The sequence below is a fragment of the Etheostoma cragini genome, chromosome 21 (assembly GCF_013103735.1).
Source record: "Etheostoma cragini isolate CJK2018 chromosome 21, CSU_Ecrag_1.0, whole genome shotgun sequence".
In the NCBI taxonomy this organism is placed as follows: Eukaryota; Metazoa; Chordata; class Actinopteri; order Perciformes; family Percidae; genus Etheostoma; species Etheostoma cragini.
In genome coordinates this window covers 20,818,282-20,832,858 of record NC_048427.1, presented here as the reverse complement: position 1 = coordinate 20,832,858, position 14,577 = coordinate 20,818,282, and the positions used below count along the sequence as shown (strand labels likewise).

The window sequence follows — 14,577 nt, the reverse complement described above, 5'->3', positions numbered from 1 at the left end:
CTGTATCTGAAGTCTCTTTTATATAGACCTTTGTGGTCCCTAATACTGTATCTGTAGTCTCTTTTATATAGACCTTAGTGGTCCCCTAATACTGTATCTGAAGTCTCTTTTATATAGACCTTAGTGGTCCCCTAATACTGTATCTGAAGTCTCTTTTATATAGACCTTAGTGGTCCCTAATACTGTATCTGAAGTCTCTTTATATAGACCTTAGTGGTCCCTAATACTGTATCTGAAGTCTTCTTTATATAGACCTTAGTGGTCCCTAATACTGTATCTGAAGTCTCTTTTTATATAGACCTTAGTGGTCCCTAATACTGGATCTTAAGTCTCTTTCCCAAAATTCAGCCACAATTAGAACTACAGCCACCTGCAGTAGCGCTCCTCCTTGCACTGAGGGTATACAGGGTATACAAATTTCCCTTAACTATACGCCGAAGAATAACTTACAACGGAGAAGGCACAATCATCCTGTGTTTTCATCCGAGACTGTGGACTAGCTAAAAGTAGTATTACTAGGATAGTACTCAAGTACAGTGGTGCTGGGCCGGTTGTTGGGTTAGTAGTGGGGACTAGTAAAGTTGGTGAGCATTCCCAGTGGGTCCGTCTTTACGACTCACCCTTTCATATCACACATATTCATTTGTAGGCTGAAGACCTTTCTTTTTGATGCTGCCATTCTTTAAATGAATGCTCATTTCTATACATTTCTTATGCTGCACTGTAACTTTTATTCTGGTGTTTTATGTGTCTATTTTGTTTTAAACTGTCTATTCATGTGTTTTATCGGTTTTTAATGCTTATGATTTTTAACTGTTTGTACTTGTGTTTTATCTGTTTAACTGATTTTGTGTAAAGCACTTTGAATTGCCCTGTTGCTGAAATGTGCTCTACAAATAAAGCTGCCTTGCCTTGCCTTGCCTTGTAAATACACAGTGTTTTTCTTTCTGCCATTTCCTAGTCCAAAGTTTCTTTAACAGAAATTTGGGTTTCTTTTAACCAAATTTTCAGAAGAAATGACCCGGATGGTTCCATACAATTCTCTTCACAAGTTATATTAAATTTCATGGCATTGTAATTATGTAATGTTGAAAAAAGTGACAAAAGTTTTGGGAAAAGCTTCAAAAACTTATGAAAAAAAACAAAAACGTCAAAAGGTGTAGAAAAAAATTGGTTGGAAAAAGTGACAAAAACATTGGTGGTTGAAAACGACGCCCAAAAAGATGAAAAAAATGTTGACCCAGAAATACAAAAAGTTGCGAGGGGTAGACAACACAAGGGTTAAAAGCTAAAGATGCTACGGCCCTGTTTCCCTTCCACTAAACCGTCCTCTTAGCAAACGCTGAGGCACTCAAGATAACATCACTGACAACTGAAACTGGCAAAATAAATAACATTTTCCACAACTTACGGATAAATGCAAGCCACATCCAGTCATTGTCAGATGTAAAGATGAGGAGCACAAAGGCTCTTCTTCCGACTGCACGATCAGCCAGTGCGGGGCAATTTGTCAGCCACTCTCAGCTCCGGTTTGATCACTCGTTGTTTGTCAGGGCGAGTGTGTTTCCGTATCAGCTGCGCATTCTGTTGCACTCGGTTTCCTGTCAATCACCAGAGACCCACAGGAAGTGGGAAGTCTTCTCCCTGGAAGAGAAATGTTGCTTAAAAGCACGTCACCTCACCCTGTAGTGTCAGATCCATGTCTTCTGATAGACTGAGCCTTTGTGAGCTGTTCAAAAAGTTTGCGTTGGGACTCACACAGAGTAAGAGGATCCGTCGCCGGCGCTCATGTGGTAGTCAGAAGATGTTTGACTGACTTAGTAGACATAAATATATATATATATATATATATATATATATATATACACATATATAAAAAGGGAAACTAGTGTTTCTTCAACCTGTACCCTATTGTTCGATGTGTTTGTGTCTGACTGATTGGAGCACCAATCTTTGACAATGATCCAGTATTGAGCAATATCGCTGCTCTTGGCAGCGGAGAAACAAGCTACAGTGTAAGTTAATGTGAAGTTTGTATTTACCTCCACAAAAGTGCTTGTTTTTCCACTGACAGACTGCGATTATTATTCTAAGTGTCTGATGAATGATGGAAAGCATTTATAAGGAGGTCGACCTTTCTGTTAAAGTGTAAGATCCATTTTTTAAACATAAAAACATCTGTGAAATTGCGTTTGCCACAGTGAAGACTTTTATCATCATAAAACACTACGTTCAAAGTCAACTTTGAAAAGAAGGTTTTGGTTGTTAATAAACTCATAGTTTATCGATTTACATGTGAAGACATGTTGGCTCTATATATGCTAAAATGTTTTTTAAAAGGAGTCCGGTGGGTTTAGTGTTAGCGATGGCCAATGTATCGATATTATATTAATATCAAGATATGAGATAGTCTAGATATTGTCTTAGATTTTGGATATCTTAATATGTCATAACTGTCTATTCCTGATTTTAAAGGGTGCATTACAGTAAAGTTATGTCATTTCCTAACTTACCAGACTGTTGTAACTGTTCTATTATTAGCCTTTAACCACTCAGTCCTTATATCCACATTACTGATGATGATCAAAAATCTCATTGTGTAAATATTTTGTAAAAGAACCAATAGTCAACACTACAATATTATTGCGCTATTGATATCAAGATATTTGGTCAAAAATATAGTGATATTTGAGCTTCTCCATATCGCCCAGCCCTACAATGGCTAGGGCAACACGGGAGGGACAAAAGAGACGCAATGCAGTAACATGCAGCAACATCTCTGCAGGAAACAATGGCGATGTGATAAATGAATTATAGGCCTACTCAATAAGATGAAATCCACAAATAACCAACAAAACATCAGCTGATATTTATAAATAAATAAAATATAAATTGAAAATCAGAATAAATAAAATGCATTTTTAACTCTGTTACACTCACTCAAAAAAGCATGGATAGCTTTTTTTCAAGTGTGTGAAAGCACCAGAGACACAAAATGACCCCCCAAATCCCAGAAAAATCGATTGTTTTGTTTCATAATATGGGCACTTTAATAATGTGTGTATCTATCTTCTTCTTAATCATAGTTTATAAAGCACACTTGCTCCTCACTGAGCATGTGTGTGTGTGTGTGTGTGTGTGTGTGTGTTTTACACACACACACACACATGCTCAGTTTTGAACTTGTTGTGACTGTTGGCACTCAGAACAGACTTGTTAATTGGATAACGTGGTGGTGTGAATAGCTTTTACACTGTAACACACACAGAAACAGGTGAAGGGCGTCACTTAGTGCTGGAGATGTTTCCCGACATCAGGAGGATTTCTGACTGAACTCAAATTGCTTTGGGCAGAAAGGTGAGTTAAGGTTACAGCAGACAATTCAAGTTTCAAAACCAGCATTATAGATTATAGCAGGGGAAATCATTGCCTAACAAGTCTACTTCCTCTTCTGTACTGCCATACATACACACACATAAACACACACACGCGCATTACTATTGCATTAGCATTCTCTGGGCTGAAAGGAGAGCTGCAGGCTCTGTGTTCGCCTCCCCCCGGGTTTCTGTGTAATCTCTTTCTTCCAGCCTGCTATACTCCCTTCACTACCGGCTCTCACACACATACACACACACGCACGTATAGACACACAGACCAAGTATGCACGCATCTACACATTTTTTCGAGCATGTGCGCATATACACACACTGGCCCTGCCAGGCTACCAGTCTCTTTGATTGCCCTCCAGTTCTCTAATGAATAATTTAGCTCAAAATGCATTCTGACACAGTGACACCCAGATAAAGGAAGTGAAGTATGGAGTGAGGAAGGAGGAAGACAGAGTAAAGTTGGAGTAAAGGTGAAAAGAGATGGAAATGGCATGTTGGCTTTGCTGACAGAATTAGAGTGAAGAGAGGAAACGGATAGAGGGGAGTTATACTCTACTAAAAAAATCTCTTTTGAGTTTTACACATGGCATTTGGGCTTTGCCATCTCGTGTTGTTGCAACTGGACATGACGATTTTTGATGACGACATAGCCAAGCCAGTATCGTTTATGGTTGCAATGGCGCTGCGCTAAGCTAAATGCTAAAGACGGAAAGTTGACAATTTTTGATTCTTCTAAAGCGAGTCATCCAACGGGAGATTTACTGGCAGGTAGACGCGGAGCTCCAGATGTCAGAGACATTCAGCTGCATGTTCGACAGAACAGAAAATCTGCAGACTTTCCCTTGAGTTAAAAGCTAACAGTTATTTTCGCTGTTATAGGGTCTTGCTGGAAAATCTAACTTTTATGTTTAAAGTACAATAATGTATATTTGGTTTGTGGGTACCTTTTAATAATTGTTGTGCATTTAGATTGACTCTTGTCTGATACCTTTGTGTATTTTTGTATGGTAGAAGAGAGCAATGTGTTCTGTTGTGTTGGGCTGGGAAATAACTGTGTCAAACTGAAATAGCGTTTCTTTATAAATTGTCTTGTATAACCAAAAATTAACATTGAAAAAGTGGACAGAGAGCATTCATTTTTTAAGAAACATTTTGCAAAAATATCCCCATATCCCTCTCACCTCCGGCTAGCTAGCTTAATTTCTAGCTCAAGGCTAAATCTTTTCCTCCTACCTCCGGCTAGCTAGCTTTGTTTCTAGCTCAAGGCTAACATTGTCCCTCCCACCTCCGGCTAGCTAGCTTCATTTCTAGCTCCAGGCTAACTCTTTTCCTCCTACCTCCGGCTAGCTAGCTTTGTTTCTAGCTCCAGGCTAACATTGTCCCTCCCACCTCCGGCTAGCTAGCTTCATTTCTAGCTCCAGGCTAACTCTTTCCCTCCCACCTCCTGCTAGCTAGCTTTGTTTCTAGCTCCAGGCTAACTCCAGCTAGCTACTCATCCTCTACTCCTGTTGGCTAATCACGTCACCTCTTCTGTTTCTTCCAGTCTGCCTGGGGTCGAATGTGGAAATGTCTCGCAGTTTTTTCACCCGGGTTTTCCACCGCATACTTTAAAACTCTTTTTGTTTTGTTGTTGAAAAATCCGTCACTAGCACCAGAGCCCGTCATTCTCATGAGAACAGTGTTACATCCAATGTAGCTGCTTCCATCTAGTGGCACCTGAACGTTACTTCACACCACACTGGGCTGAGTGATGCATACAGCCGACTGACTAAAATACCGGTAGGACAATAATAATAAACATGAGTACCATAACCCAGAAAAACAAAGTGTGGAAAAAAGCATGAATATGTTGTTGAAATCTGTTTAAATAAATTGGTAGAAATGTACATTAGGGTGAACTTGAATGCACATTATTTGAAAGGCACTCAGCAGATTCTCAAATCATAATTTTCCCCGGCCTTAATTCGAGGTCGGCCTTTATTTTTCATTTCCTTTATTGCTGCCTTCTATTGACTACCGGTCTTTATTTGAGGAATAACGGTAAACAAGACATTTTTCAATGACCTTAATGCTTCAATTCACTCTGAAAAGCGTAGCCAATAGCACCAAAATGTAGGAAATGTCATCATCCATTGTAAAACGTTTGAGGACGTAGATTGGTCCCCGCACATTTTCAGTGCTTCCCACGCCCATGGAAAGATCCAGCATTTGGGTATTGGGTGAGCTTTTACGTCCACCGTGTAATTGTGTGATTCTGATAAGAGTTTTGGAAATGTTACTACAGATAGGATAAAAGGGTTTTAACGATGGGATTTAAGAGCTGGTTTGAAATCATGGAAGCGCTATCTAACATCCATCCATCCATCTATCTATCCATCAGCTGGAAGCAGGCCTCATAAACATGGCCTCCAGGCCACGCTCTGAGCTGTAAGAGCAGCACCATTGCCACTGAGGCCATTGATTATCCAGAGATAATGCAGGCCTGATGGCCCGTAGGCTTGTCTAAATCTATAAGCAGAGTAGTATTCTCGGATGACTAACTCCTAACTCAGTGGGCAGGCGGTGGAGGGGAGTGTGTCCGGCCATAAATCCTGACAATGAACATGGACGTAAAAAGCTTGATACTGAAATTGTGTTAAGCGTTAACAATATTTCAGCACAGCTAACAGCGGCATACTCTATCTGATTCACATAGATCAAATAAGCACTATCTCATCGCTATATACTACACAAATATACAGCAGCCCCTTCCACATTATAGTTCCAACGTACCTGGACTTGTTCCATCTTTGTGAACTTCCAGCAAACAGAAAAAAAATGCTTAAATTATTATTATTAAATAAAACAAACACATTGATTGGATTTGGAAGTACCTTGTGCATTTATAACAGCAGCAAGTCTTCATGAATGTAAGTTTAAGTCTTAAGACAAGTTTAGTCTCCATGGATGGAAGTGAAGTATCCATTTTTTGGGATTTAACCTCTAAATGAGGTATGTTACAACTTGTTGAAATAAGTATATGTTGATTGTACTAATTGTTAGCATTAGTCTCCGCACACACACACACACACACACACACACACACACACACTTGTTTCTGTGAGACTCACCAAGTTTCATAGAATCAATGAGTAGCCAGATCAAGTGTGCTTTATAAAGCTCTAATTACTCCTGAGTGGGTGAGTGTTCCAAGTAAGTGGCTGTTAAAGCTTTTTGTCAACTGATGACTGATTTTCCACTTAGGTGCAAGCATTGCAATCAGACTAGTTCCTTCCTATTATTCAATGACAAGGCCTCCAACGTTCTTATTTGATCTTGAACTTCTTACGGTTCGGATTATTAGTTCTGTAGTTGAACTCACCACAAGAAGAACACAGCAGTGGGCTGTGCTCCTTTGTGTTGAAACATCGGCTAAGTGTGCACTACGGGACCTTCTCGGCTTGTAGAAAAATCCAAACGTGGTTTCACAAGTGTGGTAGATAAGGCTTACTTCAGCTAGGTCACCAAGCTATCAGTATGATTTATGTGGAAACTGAGTTGCTCCTACCAGTTATGTAGCGGTAAGTAAAAACGGGCTTAACTATTTGAAATCCAGTTACCTAAGGTCAACAATTAGCAACGGAATAAGGAAAAACATCTGCAGAATGGAACTCATTAGCATTTCATTTCCACATATTACATAGGTGGGATTATTATGTTATACTTACAGTTAAATTGATTTATTATGGGTGGTGTCTTATACATATGGTAGAGTAGAATTGTTCCAAGAACAACACACAGGAAAATCTGCAGCTTCATGCACTTATTTTTAAAACAAGAGCTCGCTGTTCTGTCATATAGGTTGATAAAGTAACAGGCAAAAACTGTGACATCAATACCTCTTTAAGACAGATCATCATCATGTGACACTTCTGTAAAACTTCAAATTCCGTTAGTGGCCAATGTTTTGAGATCTCACAACCTACTAAATCTGCGCAGGGCACCTATACGTCTTATAGTTCAGGTCAGGGAAAAATCTGGATTAAGGCAGCATGTCTAAGATTGGGGAGGGGCAACTATAACACTTGATTAAGATATGTGGTATGGGGTTTTCCTTTGAGGGTTGATTGTTGATTGATTTAAAGTGCAAAACCTGTATCTGGCATAGTCCGAGCCCTAACACTGCTGAGCTCTCCTCTTTTGCCAGAACCTTCCAAAACATGGAAGCAGTTCAAACTAAATAGAGAGGAGTAGAGACAGGGAGAAAACCAAGGGAAAGGACCAGGCAACAGACTGAAAGGTCCCAAGACATGGTGCTATTTGGATGCTTTAATAACCCCGTAGTGGTCCACTAATACTGTATCTGAAGTCTCATATTTAGATTTTAGTGGTCCCCTAATACTGTATCCGAAGTCTGTTTTATATAGACCTTAGTGGTCCCTAACCTATCTGAAGTCTCCTTCCCACAATGAGCTTTCCTTAGAATGTGCCATTTCTCAGTCTGTAGCTATTGAGGAGTAGAAAGGCCCCCCCTTTGGCAGGTGTTGGGTGGGGGTGTGGCCTTGACCAACTGCCACTTTGCTCGTTTAAAAGCCATGATTGCTCTCACTCTCTCATCGGGGGGGCAAATTGTCTGGGTGGACAAAGCAAAGTAAGGGGAGATAACCTTTCCCCTTATGACCTCAGAAGGAGCAAGATTCCAGATCAGCCCATCTGAGCTTTCATTTTCTCAAAGGATAGCAGGATACTGTAATAGGACACTTACATTCAAGCAAAGATTCCATATGTATCCTTCTTTAAATTGTTGATTATTCACATACTGTAAGTATTCTCAAATGCCTCCCAGGGTGTATGACTTTTGGATCTCTCCTTGTGTGTGTCCTCGCTGAAGGAGAAGATGACTTTGTTACAACTTTGCATTTTTCCCCTAAGGACAAATGCCACAAAACAGTTGTCTCAGGAGAAACTTTTATGCTACCCGGTCCCAGGTCCCAGGTAAGGGCCATAGACTGTCTAGAGGGACAAGATGTTCTTTTTTCAGCTAAGATAGAATGGCCGGTAAAGAAACTTGACACACAAAGGACAGATGCAAAAGACGTAACAGCTCCAACTGTCTGCCTGGGAAGATTAATTGTTCTACTAAGATTAGACTGTTTTCCAGACAAGGTATGTTTTTCTCTGGGGGACAGGTTATGAGGCAGGAAACTGTAGTTGTTTGTCACTCTGTAGCTGGTTTGTGCATTGTGAAGAATGCTCTTCTCATTCATTTTTTCTCTGCAGAAAACAATTAAAAGCAATTAAGACCAAACCTTGATTCAATTTGCATCCTGTCTTAATTTTGTTCCAACAAAGTCTCACTTATTCTTGTCCCTGTCCTATGTCACTGAAACTTACATTTCGTAACCCCACCCACCATCTTTTCCTAGACCTAACTATCCCGTTGTTGTGCCATATGTTACATCTACTGTACGTCCCGACCCAGAGCGTCAAAAAGTGACACTAAGAGTCCTGATCAAGCGCGTCTAAATATGGCGCTGAAGGGGACTTTTTGCATCAGTAGCAAACGGCAAAGGCACCTGACCTAGCATCCCTTTTTAAAGCACGGAGAGGGAGACGCTGGCTCACATGGGTCCCCCCTCTCCTCCTGAGTTGGGTTGGCTTGGGTCTCCGTTGTACAGGACTCAATTTCCACATTAGGCCTATAAACTCTGTATATAAATGGCATTACATCCGTGGGCTCAAACTACTTACCCTGTTGTGCGTAACTTGGACCGACATGCACAATGCTTTTGTGTGGCTCCTCCACTCTTCTCTTGATTCCCACTTTCTCATCAGAATTTTTTTTGTTGTTCTGCCATGGGCAAATTATGCCAAATTATGGGATGAAGCAAGGCTCGTCCACTTGGATAAAGGAAAGGTGCACAGGCCCAGTTGTATACATGTGAATATTTCTGAGTGTTTACTTTTCAGGTTTTTGTGCGTACGCTGTCTTTAAGTATAAAAAGACAAAACTTCCGTATTTTACATGATGGGAGATCGAGAATGTGTAGTCAGACGCGTCATGTTGGGGTAATGGCACCTGTAGTGCAAAGCAATTTGAGTCGTGGCTAAGACAACAAAAGTGTGACATATATGCAGTCTATAATCCAACAAAACACAGAACACTACCTTCATTAATCACATGTTATTAATATGCAATCATTTAAACGGCATTGGAACTGTCAGATTAGAAGTAGATGGCAATGACAACATCTTTACAATAAGCTCATTTTCCAACAGGTCACCTTACATACTAATAATATTTTTTTTCAGTATGCTGTTTAAAGTGTCTTTTAAGGGCCTTGACTCCAGGCCCCGGGATGTGGCTCCTTTTCATGGCTGTCGGCATCATTTGCTTCTCCCTACATCTTATTTATGTATTCTGGATAATTGTCTCTGCTTATATGGAGCAATGCATTGGCTGTTTTTATACAAATAACCACACTCCTTTGCTATTCCTCCCTCTTTGTTCCTGTCAACTTGTTCCATCAAATCAAAAAGCATCCCTCCCGCCCCCCTTCTCTCATCCTCCTTCCTCTCACTCTCTCTTCTCTCACGCTCTCTGAAAACAAATTGTATTCTATAAATGTTAATTAGCATGCCATGGTCTAGGGGATAAGAGTAATGGTGTACATGGGGCGCTGGCGGAGAAGAATTCATTACCAGCCGAGACACCTGCTAGATTATAAACAAGCAGCAAACACTGATAATGCTGCTGTTTTGCCTGTCTCACTAATGGAGAAGTTTACAAATGGACTTTTAAAGGAGAGGGAGAAAAAAAGTATCACAAACAGAGTTTATAAGTCAAATATTTCTGTGGTCATTATGAGGGCTGTTGCATTGATTCAAGTATTTAATCGCAATTAATTGCACGATCGTTCATAGTTTACTCATCATTAATTGTCGGTTGGGATACGATCTCGCATTTTATGAAAACCTTTCACCAAAACGATTCAATTTCAGTTTCTATAATTTTGTCAGCTTTTGTGAGGCACCGAGCCGAGCCGCTCCTCATTTGCATACTATTATCTGAATTCAACTTTATGTAAATGAGAAGAGGGGGACTTGATGTCCCGCTTCTCCCAATTCCCTGCGACGCTACCCTGAATGCATTGCTCCCGTAGAAATGAACAGGATGCTGACAGCGGACAGACACCTTTAAGCTCTGAAGCCGTTCAGGGTGAGGCTAGGTCTCCTCAGAGCGTACACCACAACCAACGGCGATCCCCGTCTTTCTCCCGGTGTGCTCGGTGGCGGCGTCACGCATCACGTTCTCAGTGATGATCTTCACTCTATCGCGGCGAGCCAGAAAGCCAACGGCGGTTCGGTGATCCCCTTGGTGCTGTCACGGAGCACTTTACGCTTTCCCCTTGCCATCCACAACATCACTGCTGCATCGCTTCCTGATTTCCCAAACTACGCAGCGGCCTGGGGCCATTAACTCCTTATTATCGCGTTCATTTTGGTAATCCAAATAACTGTTTAACTGTTTTCTAAATCGAGCTTATTAAAGACAATAGAAATTCATTTAAAACTAAAATAAGACTGCCCCTTAAAGGTCCCATGACATGGTGCTCTTTGGATGCTTTTATGTGGACCTTAGGGGTCCCTGTTAGGGCTATTGCTAGTTGCACCCTGTCTCTGCTCTCCTCCCCTCCGCCTGTCCTTGATTGCAGGAGTGAAGCCTGGTGTGCGGGAGTCAGGGTTCCAGCTGCAGCTCATCAGATCCAATCACTTCATCTTCAAATACCCGGTCAACCTTCCACTCCATGTCAGATCATAGTTCAGACACGACGTTAGTGTCGTTGCTGACGCTACCGGTGGATTCGTTTGGATACCTTGCTTGTACTTATTTGTACAACTGTCTGCCGCAGTTCCCTTTCACCTGACTTCTGCCTCCACGTTCACTCCAGCCTTCCACCACTCCTGCTCTTCACCCTGGTTAACTGGATTATCGGACATGGTACCACTCACGCTCTGCACTCTGGATCGCTTTGGATTTGTTTTGGACTTGTTTCTCTTCATCTTGTATTCCCGACATTGGACTGGAATAAACCTGTTTTACTACCATTCTGGTCTGCATTTATGTTTGCAATTGGGTTCAACTAGTTCCAAACAATTATACTGTATCTGAAGTCTCTTTCCCAAAGTTCATCCTTGGTCCAGAATTCCAGCCACTAGAGCCAGTCCCACAAGGAGCTTTCCTGTATGTGCTATTTCTGAATCTGGAGCTTTTGCCCATTTTAATATTAAAAAAAAACTCAAAGTGAAATGTTCACACCATGGGATCTTTATAGGCTTACAATTGTATTCACTTGTTAGCTTTCTCACAGAGATCCACCTAAGAAAGTTGATATTAATAGACACTTTGCTAAGCATTTGAACTAGATTAACCCTATGATCTTGTTGTCCTTCCAGATAAAAGTTCAAAAATAACTTCTTTTTTTTTGTTGCACTTTTTCAGATGCTTTTGATACTTTTTTTATGAAAAAAACGAACAATTTGGTCACTTATATGCACCGCAAACACCAACGTTTTGGCCTTTATTTACATATTTTACACTTCCTCTTGGAACATGTGAAATTATACCAAATTTGTTTTGTTACAAAAAACAGAAATCATTAACTATTTCCCAATAATTCAGATCAGAGGAGGTTGAGTGGATCACCGACGGGTGCTAAGTGAAAGTCAGGTTACTGTTTTAAAACCATTTAAACATGTTTAACCATCCATGCTATTTTTGGCTAATTTGGTTGAAAGAAATCCAAATGTATTTTTCTTTTTGGCACGATTCTGAAGAGATTCATATTACAACAATCTTGAAATATGAAATACAGAATCACAAGATTCTTGTGAATACCTATCTTCTGAATCTTTGGCTAAACTAAATTTCAAAACACACACACACACACACACACACACCATCTGCTTGAAGATTGCAGCAGAAACACAGGAATAGGAGAAGTGATGAGAAACCCGATCTAGGGACCTAGAGAATAAAAGCAAAACGGCAAGGGAGGAAAAGTGAGTGTGGCAGAGTGGGAATGAGTGAAAGAATAAATGAAAGAAAGAAAGGGGCCAGGGCCTCTCATCAATATTTCATTTGCGCTGAAAACACAGGGTCAAGGTGGGGATGTGTGTGTGTGTGGGGGGGGGGGGGGGGGGGGGGGGGGGGGGGGGGGGGGGGGGGGGGGGGGGGGGGGGGGGGGGGGCTGTGCTGAATTCAGCAGGGACATGAAACCGGCCGAGGCAAAAGTCAATACGGGCGAGTTGTTGCTTCTCCTGTGAGTTGGGAGTGGTGGCAGGGATCAGCAGGTCCTCAGCACTTGTTAATACCAGCTGACACTGTTGAAACACATATACACACACACACACACACACGCTGCTAAGCCCCCCCTCTCCACTCTTGTGCGACGACAACTTGCTGAAGCAGTTTGCTGCAGGTGAAGCACCCACTAACCCTGATCTTTCATTTGTGATAAATCTGTAATCCAGACTCAAAGGATCACTGGAGCGCTGTCATGCTTGATCTCTTGGCTGCAGGCAGCACCGGGAACCCACTGTGTGATTCACTCATGTGAAATGGCTGTTGGAATCTATTTTGGTCGGCTCTTTATGGGTATTATTGATTGTGTGATCAAACACAAGACGCCTACAGTGTTCTTCCAGCCTGTGCATTACATTTCCATCCTCCTCCTTCTTTATTTAGGCACTGCTGAAGCATCTTTCCTCGTTTCACCGGGCCCTCAAAGCAGGATAGCCTTCAACCAGGATGGGTTCACCGCCAAAAAAAGCAAATGCAGTAGGCAACATTTTGATTTGCAGTAGTCATTTTCAAAAGGTTTTGGAGGGAAGTCAAACGATTTCAAACAGGACGGCATACACCAGATCGTATGATAGCAGTTTTTCTGTTTCGCTAAGTTTATCTCCCAATGTTCTACGTTTTTCCAATAATCAACCAATGAAAAGAAATGAAAAACCGAACAATTAATGTATTGTGTATCCAAAACTGTTAAAAAAACATCAATGTGTGTGTTTACATGCACTACAGTATTGCATTATCATTCCAAATAAAATAACATTCCAAATTGGATGCAGGTCATGTAAATAGCATTTTCCATTTGGATAATCACAAAAAGGATTTTTTCTGGATATAGCATTTTTCAATTAAGACGTGGGATTTGTGGTATTAATAATAGTAATAATGATAATAATATATTTTATTTATAGGAGCCTTTCAAAGCACTCAAGGTCACCTTGCAAGAAAAAACAACGTGGAATTATTCTGGCTGTAGAGGCATTCTTTGGATATTCTGAATATGCGTCTCAATCTGGGTTTTTACTGCAGTTTGTGACAGTTTGCAGTTTACGGTCAGCTCTTTGCGTTGCTATAGTTACTGTACACAAACCTACCAGCCAACAGTTTGCAGGGCTGCAGACCCGATAAGGAAGAGAAACACAGCTACTTTAAACATGATCAAAGACTCACATCGCTACGGCGACCTCTTCAAGAAGCTGGATGAAGGTCCAACAAGTCCTCCACCCCTGGAAAACTTTGAATAAATCCAATTTCATACTTTACACGGCTACATGTCAATGGGAATATTAGTGGAATATTCACTTTCATTAGCCAATGCTCATTGGCTAATGAAAGTGAATATCCCACTAATATTCCCATTGACATGTAGCCGTGTAAAGTATGAAATTGGATTTTTTAAGGTGCTTTTGGCAATTACTGCCACAGCTTCTAAAGTCATTAGATAGAGGTTGAGGGACACTGTTTTAGGCATGGTAGAAGCACAAACTATTGGATCAAAAATAATAATAATTATTTCTACTGTTTGTTAATCCCCAGTAGGGAAATTACAATCCACCCTTACAACCCTGTCACATCATGAATCAAATTTAGGTCATGATATAAAGTGTTATTTGCAAAGGAATCTTTTTTTATTATCCATACAGAGCTGACTTTTAACTTTTGCTAAATAACAAGATATCCCTTTACTGTGTAAACATAGTTTATAGTAATATGATTGGTGGGTTTTCTTACAGCATATGGAGCCAGACTGTGAGATCATTTTAGTATCCTCATATCCAACCAGCGCCTTTGCATTGCTTTGCATTAAGCTTTACCATGGAGGGACACCAAAGGATCTCAAACTGAATATAA

At 40.8% G+C, this 14,577-nt stretch overlaps 1 long non-coding RNA gene across 1 annotated transcript; it reads right to left on the bottom strand.

Moving 5' to 3' along the window:
• Window positions 1-4,032: 4,032 nt before the first annotated feature.
• LOC117936953 lies at window positions 4,033-13,818 on the bottom strand. The gene is made up of 3 exons (XR_004655061.1): window positions 13,806-13,818; window positions 4,893-4,901; window positions 4,033-4,150 (listed from the first exon to the last, which is right to left on the bottom strand). It is a non-coding gene; the product is annotated as an uncharacterized LOC117936953 (long non-coding RNA).
• Between the last annotated feature and the right edge of the window lie 759 nt (window positions 13,819-14,577).